We start from the raw sequence: 15072 nt of genomic DNA on the forward strand, positions 1-15072 counted from the left end.
GGAACTTGACCATCTTCATGGGGACTTGACCATCTCCCTGGGACCTTGACCATCTTCACAGGGCCTTGACCATCTTCATGGGAACTTGACCATCTCCCTGGGGCCTTGACCATCTTCCTGGGGCCTTGACCATCTTCCTGGGGCCTTGACCATCTTCATGGGGACTGGACCATCTTCATGGGGACTTGACCATCTCCCTGGGGCCTTGACCATCTCCCTGGGGCCTTGACCATCTTCATGGGGCCTTGACCATCTTCCTGGGGCCTTGACCATCTTCACAGGGCCTTGACCATCTTCATGGGAACTTGACCATCTTCATGGGAACTTGACCATCTCCCTGGGGCCTTGACCATCTTCCTGGGGCCTTGACCATCTTCATGGGGACTGGACCATCTTCATGGGGACTGGACCATCTTCATGGGGACTTGACCATCTTCCTGGGGCCTTGACCATCTTCCTGGGGCCTTGACCATCTTCATGGGGACTGGACCATCTTCATGGGGACTTGACCATCTTCCTGGGGCCTTGACCATCTTCCTGGGGCCTTGACCATCTTCATGGGGCCTTGACCATCTTCATGGGGCCTTGACCATCTCCCTGGGGCCTTGACCATCTTCATGGGGCCTTGGCCGTCTCCCTGGGGCCTTGACCATCTTCCTGGGCCTTGACCATCTCCCTGGGGCCTTGGCCATCTCCCTGGGGCCTTGGCGTCTCCCTGGGGCCTTGACCATCTCCCTGGGGCCTTGACCGTCTCCCTGGGACCTTGACCGTCTCCCTGGGACCTTGACCGTCTCCCTGGGACCTTGACCGTCTCCCTGGGACCTTGGCGTCTCCCTGGGGCCACCGTCCACACGTCAACTTTCTCTCCACAGCAGAGTGGGAACACGGCCAGCTGGTGAGGCGCGTGTCTGAGTGGATTCACAGTGAGCTGGACACAGAACAGCGCCCAGCACTGCAGGCATGTGGGTGTCCATTCCCCGGGTTCCCAGCCAGCCCATCCCGTGAGGCCGCACCAATGCCACCTGGGGCGCGTCTGACGCCGGAGGGCAAGAAGAAGACGTCAGGGACTGTCCCGTGTCCACCCCCGCCTGGGAGCCCATGTTGGGAGCGGCTTCCTCCCCCTTGTCCCTCCAGGCCCAGTGGATGGCAGCTCACATCTGGCCAGCTTGGGCCTCACCTCCTGGCTGGCCCCTTGCCTCTGCCCACCCTCTGTGGGTCCCCAGATCCTTCCATACCGTCTCTTCGGGTGCCCTTTCCAGCGGCCCTCTGCCCAGGCTGGGCCTTTGACTAACCCGAGGCCCATGAGAATTTCGTCTCTCGCTCACAAAGCTCTGCTGCGCTCTCCCATGGAAACTTCCGTCTTCACAACCGCCATCTTGAGGCGGAAGCTGGCCTCAACCCAGCCCCACCACTGGCCTCAGGGAAGTGACCGGTTTCCTTGGGCCCGCTCCTCCTGACCCTTCCTCTGCAGCTCCCCCTTACGGTCTCCTGTTGCCTTATTCCTGCCACGGGAGAAGACGCCAGCTCCTTTACCTCCACCGGCCTGGTGGAGCTAGAATCCGCTTCACTGTGGGGTGAAACCAGACCAGAAGCCCCTTGAATGTCACCCTGATCCTAGAAGCAATGGAACACGTCCACCTCAGACAGTCAGCTCAGAGGCTGTTCCAGAGAGGAGGATGTCACCAGAGAGAGAAGTCTAACAGACTCCAAACTTTTCTGTTTTCAGCAGCCTCTACCTGATTTTCTCCTGCCTCCCTCCTTCCTCCTCCTCTTCCCTCCTCCTTCCCTCTCTCCCTCCCTTCCTTCCTTCCTTCCTTCCTTCTTTCCTTCCTTCCTTCCCTCCCTCCTTTCTTAGGACCTTACTAAGTTTCTGAGGCTGGCCTCCAACTTGCGATCCTCCTGCCTCAGCCTCCTGAGCCTCCGGGTCATGGTAACTCTTGGTTGTCAACTTGATTGGATGGAGAGGCCTAGGGAACTGGTGACGCACACTTCTGGGTATGTCTGGGACGGATGTTTTCTATTTGACTAAACGCGGTTTGACACCAGGACTGAGAACAAACCCCAGCAGCTTCCACCCAGACGCTGAGGGGCTGCGTCTGTGATACGTGGCTGAGTGTTCGCAGGGCTGCAAATTAGAAATACTACCCGACCGTCTATCAGACCCCCGCCCCACCCCACCCGGCCCTGGGCCCCAGAGTGTGGGAGCTACGTGTGGACAGAGCTATTTCCTGCCTCTCTCCTGCCTCCGCCCACACGCCTGCACCTTGGAATCCCAAGAGCCCTCTAAGAGGTGACAGGGGACACCCTAAGGGGTGACCCAGGGGCCCTGCATTCTGGGTGACCGTTGTCCTCTGGTAAGGCAGCTCCAAGGGACAAGAATAAGCTCAGTCCCTTGTAGAAGATCTCACCACCAGATCTCACCACCAGATCTCAGGAGATGGACCCGCTCTCAGGGCAGCGGAGACGCAGGACGTTCCACTCTGCAGGCCACCGGAAGTTGGCAAGGCGGTTGCTCAAACAGCTCTCCTCTGAAGAGGCCCCGGGAAGAGGGCCAGGAGCACCATCCACTCTGTTGACAGACAGCACCTGGCCCAGGTGGCTTTTGCCTCAAGTAGGAGCAAATGGGGAAAGGGAACGCTGAGAAGGTTCTAGAACACAGAAGACAGTCGGAATGCTGTGCCACTGGTCACGTTAAGAAAACTATCAGGGCTGGGCACAGTGGCACATGCTGTCATCCCCGGAGGCTGAGGCAGGAGGATGGCAAGTTGGAGGCCAGCTTCAGCAACTTAGTGAGGCCAGAAGCAACTCAGCGAGACCCTGACTCTAAATAAAATCTAAAAAGGGGCTGGGAAGGTGGCTCAGGGGTGAAGCAGCCCTGCTTTAATCCCTGGGACAGAAAGAAAGAAAGAAAGAAAGCTATCAGGGAACTACACTCCCAGAGGAAGACCCTAATCGCTGAGACTACCTACGACCAAAAAAAAAAAAAAAAAAAAAATATATATATATATAAATCCAGTAGAGCATGCACAAAGCAATCTCCATAAAATTCTAGAACACTTGAGTCTCTGTGGAATAACACACGCCCACAAATACACGTATGCACAAATGTGCTGTGTGTACGTTACCCAACCCCTGCCGTTATTTCACTTTCTGCCGTTTCAGTTACTGCAGTCGATCACCCGCTGAAGATATTCGATGGAAGATTCTAGAAACATGCAATTCATAAGTTTCAAACAGTCCCCAAATGGGAATCAAATCCCCTTTTGTCTAGTATAGTCACACCGATACACCACCCACCCTTTAGTCATGGGGACGGTGACTCTATTTAGAAATCATAAATTATATATATTTGATTATATTATATATTACTATATATAATTATAATATACAATTACATATTATGATTATATATCACATAATGATTATGTATAATTATATTTATTATGTAATACTATATTATACATCACATTATATATATTTTTATAGATTATAGCACCAGTTATATCATATTGCAAATAATGTTATATACATTATATATGATATATAATGATATGATATTAATATATGTTAATGTTATATATCATACATTATGTATGATATATTATATGTGATATATAACATAATATATAATAAATATAATAATTTATAATATTATATGTAATGTTATGTCTATATGATCCACAACATATAATGACATATTTCATTATATGATGTGTATATAATTATATTTAATATAATATGTAATTTTATATTGCATATTATGATACATAATATATATTGCATGATGAAATATATTAATTTATGTGTCACACAGATATTTTGGATATTTTTTTATAAATAAAAAACATATTTGCATATTACATATATAAAATATTTTTGTATTTTCATATTTTGAAATCTTTTGTATATTTAAAGTATAAAATACTTTGTATATTGTCTTATATCTATAAAAATATAAGTGCATTTTATTATATATATTTATTTATTTATTATATATATTTCATATATATATATATGTATATATATATGAAACATTGTGTTAGGAACCACTTGAAGAGAAGGGGCGGCAGCCCCAGCCCTGTATTCCTATGTACTCCAGGATGTTTCCTGGAAGTAAAAGCTTTTTGCACGTCGCGGGTTAGGGACTTGGGTAACTCCGGCTGCGGCATTTCCTGCCTCAAAGCCTCTGGCGTCAGCTCTGTCCCCTGATGCCACAATGTCTTCTTGGGTAGCTTTTCTCCCCCGTGCAGGGCCAAGTTCAGGCTGAGTTGTTGCACTCCGTCCTCAAATCCTTGGACGTGCAGCATTTCCACAGCGTTTAGTGAGCGTTGCTCTTTGCAGTTGGGTAGAGTCGAGTATTCGGTGGAGCCAGGCTGGGGCGCATGCGCATCTCCTGCTCCCGAGCCTGGTGTCTGCGGGCAGCGAACTCACTCACCGCCTCCCGTGCCTGGGATGTGGACTGTGATCGCCCATCAAGCCAGTGGAACTCTTTTCCAGAATATTTATGAATGGAGAGCTAGCTTTATCTCTTGTTCTTTGTCTCTCTCTCTCTCTCCTTTTGATTGAAGTAACAAAGACCTGTCCTTGTGCCGGTTTGAATTCCTGTGCGCGTCTCTCCTCCCAGCCTTAAAAGAAAGGTTCTGTAAAAGCCCCCAAGGACAAAGTGGGAGGGAGGAGAGCAGAGAAGCTAACGTTTTAAAAGATGCCAGCGGGTGGTCCTGAGATTCCCGGGGCCAGAAGGGTCCTGAATTTCCACTGTGCCATTTCAGAAAGTGCCCTGTGGAGTTAGGACTCGTGCCAGGGCTCACACGCAATCACACACACTAACGTCCCTTAGGTAACCATGACGAGTGTCCATATCAAAGAGCATCCATTAGCACTACAATACCCAGGTGTGGTGGCACCAACCTGTAGTTCCATTGGCTAGGGAGGCTGAGGCAGGAGGTTGCAAATTGGAGGCCAGCCTCAGCCACCTAGCGAGGCCCTAAGCAACTCAGCGAGACCTTGTTTCTAAATAAAACATAAAAAGGGCTGCGGAGGTGGCTCAGTGGGTAAGCACCCCTGGGTTCAATCCCTGGTAGGAAGGAATAAACAAAAAAACATAACCAAAGGCCAGTGCGCCCCTAAGGCAGACACCAAGAGCGTTAGCGCCGCCGCAAAGGGCAGGATTGAACTCCCAGAGCAACCATAAATTGCTGGGAGGTTCAGGCTGGGAGTCGCCAGATCTGATTTGCATATTAAAGAGCTCACCCTTGACTGCTCTGTGCAAAGAGGAATGTGGGGGCGCAGGGGGACTGCAGACCACAGCCTCGCGGCTCTGCAGCCAGCCCCGGGGAACCCTGAGCAGGACCGCCAACCTGCGGGGCACGCATGCGCCCCTGGAGGTGTCTGCCACCGGTTGACAGGCGGGATCCGAAGGTGAGGACGGACTAACGGCATGAGAGTCGGAATGGGGCGGTCAGCCCAGAAGGGCAGATCCCAGGAGGAGGTGGCTGGGAGCAAATTCCAATTCCGCCACCTGCTGAGACGGGAACCTCCCTCCCCATGTGTGCACTTTGCCACAGGGACCACCCTACAAGCCAAGTCCCAGAGGCTATGGCTGCAGCTGTGGCTACTCTGGCAGCCCTGATCCAGCTGGCACCACGTCTGTGGTCACGGTGGCAGCCGCTGCCGCTCCAGAGGCTGCCTCTTCAGGCGCAGTCACTCGGGACACCCCTGCGGCTCCCCGCGACTGGCTACCCTTGGGACTTGCTGGAGATTTCCCCGGAAAGTCTCCTGAGGTGCTGGTGAGCACCTTCCCCCAGCGCAGCCCGGTACAGGTGGACCCGGCGCACATGCGCAGTTCTGCACAAGTAGCTGGACTGTGCAGAAGTTCTGTGCGCAACCGCTGCGTGGGCGGTCGGTCTGGGAGTTCGGGGTCCTGCAGCCCCCGCCTGGGATGGTTTTATTTGGCCTATTTGTGATTGCGGTCTCACTGAGCAGCCCGAGTGGTAGCAAATGGTATCGCCCCAGAGCTTATTGCCCCAAAGGGAACTGGCCTTTGCCTTTCCAATTGAGCAAACGAACCCTGGGTGGAATGGTAAAACTACTAGCTGGGAGATGTTTCTGAAATTACTTGAACTCTCTGGGTTTCAGTCATCACTAGAGGAGCCCGGGTTTAAAAGCACAGATGGTCCTCACCTTCCGATGGAGTTGTGACCAAGGCACTTGGAAGCTGAAATCATCATCAATGGAAAATGCATTCGTAGATCTAATCTAGCACTGCGGTGCACGCCTGTGATCCGGAGGCTGAGGCAGGAGGATTGCAAGTTGGAGGCCAGCCTCAGCAACTTAGCAAGGTCCTGAGCAACTCAGCGAGACCCTGTCTCTAAATAAAATATAAAAAGGGCTGGGGATGTGGTTCAGGGGTTAAGCACCCCTGGGGCCAATCCCTAGTACCAAAAGAGAGAGAGAGAAAAAAAAAGATATATAATCTAGCAAACATCACATTTTAGAGTCTACCTTCAACATGCTCAGAACATTACATTCATTTACAGATGCACAGAGTCATCTAACACATGCCCTTTTCTGTGTTTCTGGGGTTTATTGGGAGCTGTGGTTCAGGATCAAGGGAGAGAATCCGGGGCTGGGGGAGATAGCTCAGCTGGTAGAGTGCTTGCCTTGCAAGCACAAGGCCCTGGGTTCGATCCCCAGCACCGCAAAAAAAAAAAAAAAAAAAAAAAAAAAAAAAAAGGGGGGGGAGAGAATCCAACCACCTTTCCCAGTCTGGGAACACGGGAATTCAACATTTCCAAATACAGTTTCTATTCAACAGGTTCTGTGTTGACATCATCATGAAATAAAAAAAAACTCAGGTCAAATGACCATCCAGGACAACGTCACAGGGCTTGCAGGTTCCCCAACTGCTGAGCTCCCTCCGCAGGGACAGTTCACAAAACACACGGGCACACACACTGTCCTCAATGAAGAGTACTGTTTCTGGTGAGGATTTTCCAAATTTATTTTTTGGGAGACAAGTACCAGAGATTGAACTCAGGGGCACTCGTCCGCTGAGTCACATCCCCAGCCCTATTTTGTATTTTATTTAGAGACAGTGTCTCGCCGAGTTTGCTGAGGCTGGCCTCCAACTTGTGATCCTCCTGCCTCAGCCTCCCAAACCACTGGAATAACAGGCATGCACCACTCAGCCTGGCTCCAAATTCATTAAAAAAAAAAAAAAAAAAATTCCTGAGAAAGTTAAGAAGCTTGATGATTAAAGTGAACTCATGTACTTTTTTATACAGATGGTATTTGAGGAATCTTCTAGATGCATATTTTGCCTTACTGAATTTAAAAACACTTCAGGATATTCTAGGCCTTCAAATGTCTGCAAATGTTGAAATTTTTAGATTGTGTGTTTTTTTTAAACTCCATCATTTCACTTTATTTTAAGGCCTTTGGCCATGTTGAAATTCTAGTTTTTATGTAGACAACTCCATCCAAGTTTTCCTTTTTAACTGGCTGAGACCAACCTTCCCCAGGCCAAGTTTATATAATTAGTTTCCAATATTTTCTAATTCCTTTAAGGTTTTATTTTTCTCATCTGAACCTGCATTTCTCTTGGAATTTATTTTGATGCACAGCATATAGAAGAAATCTGACTTCCACAATTTGTGCCACTAAGCCTGGTATTATCTATCAAATAATCCTTTTCATTGATATGGAATGCCACCTTTATCATTTTTATCGTATCCAGGAGGCTGATTCTTGTTTCTCTATTCTCTTTGATTGTTCTACTAACCTTTTCTGATTCTTTTCTTTCTTTCTTTTTTGGTATTGGGGATTGAACCCAGGGGTGCTTAACCCCTGAGCCACCTCCCCAGCCCTTTTTATATTTTATTTAGAGACAGGGTCTTGCTGAGTTGCTTAGGGCCTTGCTCAGTTGCTGAGGCTGGCCTCCAACTTTCGATCCTCCTGCCTCAGCCTCCCGAGCCGCTGGGATTCCAGGCGTGTGCCACTGAGCCAAGCTTTGTCTTTCTCACATCTTGAGTTACTCAGGTTCCTGAAGTTCTTCAGAAAGTGCTTCATTGCTTTAAGATTTTTCAGGTACGTTAAGTCTTCTTTACTCTATTTTCCCACATTTAAATCATGTCCTTCTGGATTCTTCTCTGTGTTCCCAGCCGCTTCAGTGCCCCCTCCTATGGCCCCGGCAGCTACCACTCTGGCTGCACGGGTGAACTTGGGCTGGTGGCAGAGGACTGAGGACAGACCCCTGGGTTTCCAGTCAGCGGCGGGGCTGAGCCCCTGGCTGGCTGCGTGAGCCGAGCCGCCTCCCTTTCTGGAAAGCCCCTCTCCTCTTTTCCCAGGGAGGCCGAGCCTCTGAGTGGCTGCCTCCCGGTTGGTTCGCTCCATTATCCGCAGGCTGGCTCTGGATCGCCAGCCTGGGGGCGGACAGAGGGCTTTTGAGTCCTGGCTGGCAGGCAGGAAGGCTGGAGTCCCAGGGCGACCCGACCGAGGAGCAGAGAATGCTTTGATGAGACCCCACCCTTCCTGGGCCCAGGGCTGGGGCTGCCATCCATCAGGGACTCTGTTCTGGGGGACAGGTGGCTTCCTGCCAGCGAGGAGCCGCCTGTGCCTCTCCCCACCCCCTGGGCCCTGGTCCGTCTGCTTCTCCCCAGGCCTTTGGAGCGCTTGCTGGGCTGCAGAAAGGAGGGCCATCCTGGTCCCCGGCCAAAACCAACTCCAGCTTCCTGGGGGCTGCGGTTTCCCACACCAGACTCCATCGCCCGGAGGGGCTGGGCCTGGGAACCAGCCCCCGAGCTGCTCACGGGTCCCCAGCCACCAGAGCCCCAAGACGGCTCAATCCCACAAAAGCAGAAGGAGACCTCGAAGTGCAAATCCTGTCCCAGGAAGGCCCTTCCCACTGCTTCCGGGCCTCCCTTCTTACCCAGCCCTGGGCTGGGGCAGATTATCCATTGTCCAGCCTGGTTCAAAGTCAATTAATGACTCACCGTTCCTACCTCCCTGAGAATGTGTGTTGGGGTCTTTGCTCTCACACTGAGCCTCTTATTAATAGGTGGCAAGAATGTCGCTACCGCTGGTGCTTGTCGGTCATCCCTGAGGCTAGGGAGGCTGAGGCAGGAGGATCACAAGTTGGAGGCCAGCCTCAGCCACTTAGCAAGACCCTGAGCAACTCAGCGAGACCCTGTCTCTAAATAAAATATAAAATAGGGCTGTGGATGTGGCTCAGGGGTTGAGTGTCCCCAACTTCAATCTCCCTCCCCGCAAAAAGAATTCTACTACTACTGAGGAATCAGAGAGACCCCCGGGTGACCCCATGGAAGATGCATGAATTTTCCCCATGGGCTTTAGCCACATGCTCACTACATGACTCTGGTAATCTTCCCACCCCAAAAAACAAATCCCTGGGGGCCATCACACCTGGCCAAACTCCTGTGCTGCCCCGTATGAGGACCAGAATCCAAGGAACCAAGTAGCTAGTCAACTAATTCATTGGACAGGTGTTTGCTGAACATCTATTATGTGCCAGGTCTTGCTCTACATTTGGGATATAGGATACGACAGGACACAGAGAAGACCCTGTCCTTCTAGGAAACCCAGGTGGAGAAACATATGGGTTGGTGAGACCACTAAGGTCAGGTGGGGATGGATTGCCCACAGGGGAAATGAGACAGAAAAGCAGGTGATCAAAGAGAGGGGACACCTTGGTGCCCCTGAACTAAGGCTGGGTGGCAGGAGGAAAGTGGTGGAGTACCGAGCAGGACACAGGAATCAGTGGGCAGTCACACAGGCAGTTGGAGGAACAGGAGGAGGGAGGGCCCCGGTCAGGAGTCAGGAACAGAGCTGTTGGCGCTTCCTCCCTCCCTCCCTCCCTTCTTCCTACCAGGGATGGAACCCAGGGGTGCTTAACCACTGAGCCACCTCCCCAGCCCTATTTATATTTTGAGACAGGGTCTCGCTAAGTTGCTTAGGGTCTTGCTAAGTTACGGAGGCTGGCCTCCCACTTGCGATCCTCCTGCCTCAGCCTCCCAAGCTGCTGGGATTCCAGGCACGTACCACCATGCCTGGTTTGTCATTGATTTGGCTCCTGCCGGTGACAATGCGTCTTGCCATCTCCTAGCGGACATCTTTGTCTCTCGTTCTGTCCACTTCTATTGAGTGGAATTTGTGGGGCAGGAGTCAGGTCACTTTGGAACATCAATCATTAAGCCACACACCGGTCCACAGAACCTGGGCAGGATGGAGGGCAAAGCATTTGCTTCCGGTACAAAGGGTGCCGAGTCACTTTTTAACCCACTACTTTTCTCTGCCCATGAGCTGACCCTTAGTTGCCTTTGACCTTGCTGGCTCTGACCCATCGCTCCTGCTGAGATCAGCAGCCTGGCCTGGACCTGGCTGGGGCCCCGATGAGGCCTCTCCAGAGAGCAGGACCTGGCTCCTCTTTTTTCTTTTTGTTTTTTGGTCCCAGGGATTGAACCGGGGGTGCTAACCCCTGAGCCACATCCCCAGCCCTTTTTATATTTTATTTAGAAACAGGATCTTGCCAAATTGCTTAGGGCCTCGCTAAGTGGCTGAGGCTGGCCTCCAAGTTGCGATCCTCCTGCCTCAGCCTCCGGAGCCACTGGGATAACAGGTGTGTGCCACCACACAGGGCCACTGATACTTGATGTTACTTGTCTTCCGTGTTTCTCAGCCTGAGGGGACTTAAAAGATCTTAGTGTTGTTTCTATGGGTGCTAAATTTACAGAAGTTTACATTTAATTTGTATTCAACATGGAATTCTTCTGATTTAGCATAGAGGTCCCTCCTTCATGCTAGGCCTACAGCACAGAGGTTAGTGACAAGCAGGGCTAGGGCTGAGACCTGGCTTTGGGATTCTGACTGGGTCACCTTGGGAGTTCAGTTATACCTCTGCTATGGTTTGGAACTGGAATGTCCCTTAAAGGTGCGGGTGTTACAGGCTTGGTCCCCTGCATGGCAGTCTTAGGAGGTGATAGAGAATAGTCGGGGGACAGTGGGATATATCCTCAAAGGGAATTGTGGGACCTTATCTCCTCCTCTCTTTTGCTCCCGGGCCTGGCAATCTGTTCTTGCCATAGGCCAAAAGCAATAGGGTCAATTGATCACAGACTGAAATCTCTAAAAACTGTGAGCCAGAATAAACCTTTTCTCTTCATAAGTTGATAACCTCAGGCATTTGTTATAGTCATGGAAAGCTAAGACACACTCTCAGCTTCTACTTGCTCATCCCCCAAGTCCAGAAAACACAGATTGACTTCAAGAAGTTGATCTGACACCGGGCGCAGTAAAGCATGCCAACTCGGGAGGCTGAGGCAGGAGGATTGCAAGTTGGAGGCCAGCCTCAGCAACTTAGCGAGGACTTAAGCAACTCAGTGAGACCCTGTCTATAAATAAAATAGAAAAAGGGCTGGGGAGGTGGCTCAGGGGTTAAGTGCCCCTGGGTTCAATCTCTAGTAACAACAACAACAAAATTTGTTCTGAGAATACACATTAGTCCATGAAGTCAGGCAAGTAAACGGTCAAAGAGTAAAAGTTGACTGTTGTTATTCCTGACATTTATTTTGGGAGAATGTCCACCTCTTTTATTATTAATACGTAAAAACTCTATATACTTAAGGTATTAACTTAAGTATATATTTTTTCTTTTTATTTTATTTTCTTATTGCTCATTTATTTAGTTACTTTGTGGTGACTAATCCTAATTTTTTTTTATTTTGATAATTAAATCTAGCAATATCTTCTGTCGTGGTTTCTGGATATCATATTACTATCTTTATAAAAGTCTACCCTGTTTAATAGTAATTAAGGGTAACCTAATCTTGTTCCTTGTATTATATTTTAATGCCCTTACTTTTATACTTCCATGATCCATCTATATCTATATAACTACACACACACACATATATATTTGGTCCCAGGGATTGAACCCAGGGGCAGTTACCCACTGAGCCACATCCCAGCCCTTTTTATATTTTATTTAGAGACAGGGTCTCACTGCGTTGCTTAGGGCCTTGCTAAGTTGATGAGACTGGCCTCCCACTTGTGATCCTCCTGCCTCAGCCTCCGGAGTTGGGATTATAGGCATATGCCACCGTGCCAGGTTTGATCTGGAACATATTTTAATGGAAAATATGGTGTGAGTTAGTCCTCTTTAATTTCAAATGATAAGCCTGTTGGATGAACACTACTCTTTAAATAATCTCACCCCCCTATTTTAAAACATGACTTTCTATCATAAATTAAAAGTTAGATCATTTGGCTCCTTAGGGGTCCACGATCCAGTCCGCTCTCATCCCAAACGTACTATGCCCCTTCCTGGCTGGGACAGTCAGAGCCGTGGTCAGGATAGCAGGCGCAGGCCTGGGAGGACCCAAGTGGACCCTGGGTCTTCCCTGGCTGGGTCCCTTCACCTCTCTCTGTGCCTCAGTTTCCCCGGCTGTAAAATGGGAGTCTCAGGGAGACGGGGGCAAGATGGCGGCAGGAGGGAACAACTCTGGCCAACACTGAAAGGCAACAGCAGAGGGGAAGAAGCCTGGTTCCACCTGGAGGCCTGTGACGAAGGCGAAGCAGAGGAAGAAGGAAACGTCTCCATACCCTGGAAGAGCTCCCAGGCCAAGGGAGGCGGACTCTGCTCTGTGGGGAGACAGGAGGAGAGGCCAGCAAGCTCGGTGGGCGCAGAAGCCAGCTCCTGGCAGCCTGGGCCTGAGCAGAGGAGGCCTCGGGTGCCCGGCCGGCTGGAGAATAGCCTCCTGCTTCGGCCAGGCCTCTCCCGGGAGGCCACAGCTGGGCACCATCTTGCGCAGGGCCTACCGTCTGAGTTTGTCCTGCCCTCCGGCTCGGGCACCCCTGCTATTTCTGGGACCCCGCGGTCATGCCACGGAACTGCCCCTGGGGACGAGTCTGACCCCCTGAGGGCTCTGTGCTGCGGGGACGCGGGCTTCAGGATGGAGGGGACAGGGGACATGGCTCTTTAGAACCGGGGACTCAGGGAACCTGCCCTTCCCGGGATGACCAGAGGGAGGCAGCGTCAGGCCCGTGCCAGGACAGAGGGCACCAGGGTGGGACTCGGAGTGCCACCTGACCCCACCCCGTCCTCGCAGGCACTGGGGGACGGTCTCAGGCTGGCTGCGCGACTCTGGCGGTGGTTCCACCCTGAGGAGCAGCTGGCACGGCCCCGCCCCGCGGGATCCCTGGTGAACACTTTGACCCCAAGAATCAGGGGGACAAAATCTCCCAGCCTCCATCCCATCACCTGGCAGTGCAGCCAAGACCAGGAGGCAGGGGCCACCCTGAGAATACACCCCAGGTAGCAAAGGAGAGAAATAGCACCAGCTTTTAAAAAATCCCTTTATTTGTTCTTTTCAGCTCCCCATGACAGCAGAGTGCACTCTGACCTGTCACACACACGTGGAGTGGGACTCCCCATCCCTGTGGTGGGACACGATGTCAAGTCTCCCTGGTCGCGTGTTCATATGTGAACAGGAAAGTTCCGTCCCCTTCATTCCACTGTCTTTCCCATGCCCATCCCCCGCTCTTCTCCTCATCCTTCTTTGTCTCATCCCGTGAACTGCTATCCCCCCTTATTGTGAATCAGCGCCCACATATCAGAGAGGCCATTCAGCTTTCGGTTCTTTGGGGCTGGCTTATTTCACTTAGCATGATAGTCTCCATTGCCATCCATTTACCAGCGAATGCCATCATTTCATTCTTCTTTAAGGCTGAGTAATATTCCAGTGTGTAGATGTACCACAGTTTCTTGATCCATTCCTCTGTCGAAGGGCACCTAGGTTGGTTCCACAGTCTGGCTATTGTGAATTGAGCAGCAATGAACATTGATGTGGCTGCATCTCTGTAATATGCTGATTTTAAGTCCTTTGGGTATAGGCCAAGGAGTGGGATAGCTGGATCAAATGGTGGTTCCATTCCAAGCTTTCTGAGGAATCTCCACACTGCTTTCCAGAGTGGCTGCACTAATTTGCAACCCCACCAGCAATGTATGAGTGTACCTTTCTCCCCACATCCTCGTCAACACCTGTTGTTGCTTGTGTTCTTGATAATCGCCATTCTAATTGGGGTGAGATGGAATCTTAGGGTGGTTTTGATTTGCATTTCTCTTATTACTAGAGATGTTGAACATTTTTCCATATGTTTGTTGATTGCTTGTAGAGAAATAAGGTCATTCCTACCCACCCTGCAGATACGCAGGTCCTCTACCTTGATCACACCTACACCTCGTCAGATCAAGCCCTGTTGACAAGACTGGGTGGGAGCACCACAGAAGGGACTTGGGATTCCCGTCTCCACCTTCCCCCTGAGGCATCTGTTCCAGTGTCTGATCAGAGGACAAGAGTCCCTTCACTATTCCTGAATCGACCAAGGTCAGAATCGCTTTCAAGTTACAGAGCCAGTATCAACAGTGACTGTGGAGACCCCAATTGCCTTACAGGGCCACCAATCTCACTGTAGGAGAAAACACAGAGAGTGCAGCCAACATACTCTGCTATCTACACCACACGTGCCTGGATCACTAGTATTCCCACTCTTGAGAGACCTACAGAGACAGTGAGTCTTTCTGACTCTGATAGCCAAATAAGCTAGGGGAAGATTACACTACTATGTCCAGCTGAAACTAAACTCAACTTTGCACAATAAACAATACCCCAGCTGGGGCACATGCCTGTCATCCCAGCGGCTCGGGAGGCTGAGGCAGGAGGATTGCAACTTGGAGGCCAGCCTCAGCAACTTAGTGAGGCCCTAAGCAACTCAGCAAGACCCTGTCTCTAAATAAAACACAAAATAGGGCTGGGGATGGGGCTCAGTACTTACGCACCCCTGGGTTCAATCCGCAGTACCTAAAAAACAAAAAAGTTTAAGAGCATTGAGAGAACCTATTTAATGAAATAAGAGCAGAACTTTTTCTCAGGTTTTGGGGAAAACATGGACATCCAGGTACAGGAGACCTTGAGAACCCCATTTAGACATAACAAGAATTGAACCTCTCCAGGACAATATTAAGTTCCCCAAAGTACAAAACAGAGAAAGGACATTAAA

At 50.4% G+C, this 15072-nt stretch overlaps 1 long non-coding RNA gene across 3 annotated transcripts; it reads right to left on the bottom strand.

The window, feature by feature from the left end:
• Nucleotides 1-742: 742 nt before the first annotated feature.
• On the bottom strand, nt 743-2947 carry LOC124971076 (uncharacterized). 3 transcript variants are annotated; one of them, XR_007106277.1, is made up of 3 exons: nt 2422-2947; nt 1864-2017; nt 743-1614 (listed from the first exon to the last, which is right to left on the bottom strand). It is a non-coding gene; the product is annotated as an uncharacterized LOC124971076 (long non-coding RNA). The 3 variants fall into 3 exon arrangements; XR_007106279.1 differs by having other exon boundaries at nt 1864-2001; nt 2409-2947; XR_007106278.1 differs by having other exon boundaries at nt 2409-2947.
• Between the last annotated feature and the right edge of the window lie 12125 nt (nt 2948-15072).

The sequence above is a fragment of the Sciurus carolinensis genome, chromosome 19 (genome assembly GCF_902686445.1).
Source record: "Sciurus carolinensis chromosome 19, mSciCar1.2, whole genome shotgun sequence".
Taxonomy (NCBI): Eukaryota; Metazoa; Chordata; class Mammalia; order Rodentia; family Sciuridae; genus Sciurus; species Sciurus carolinensis.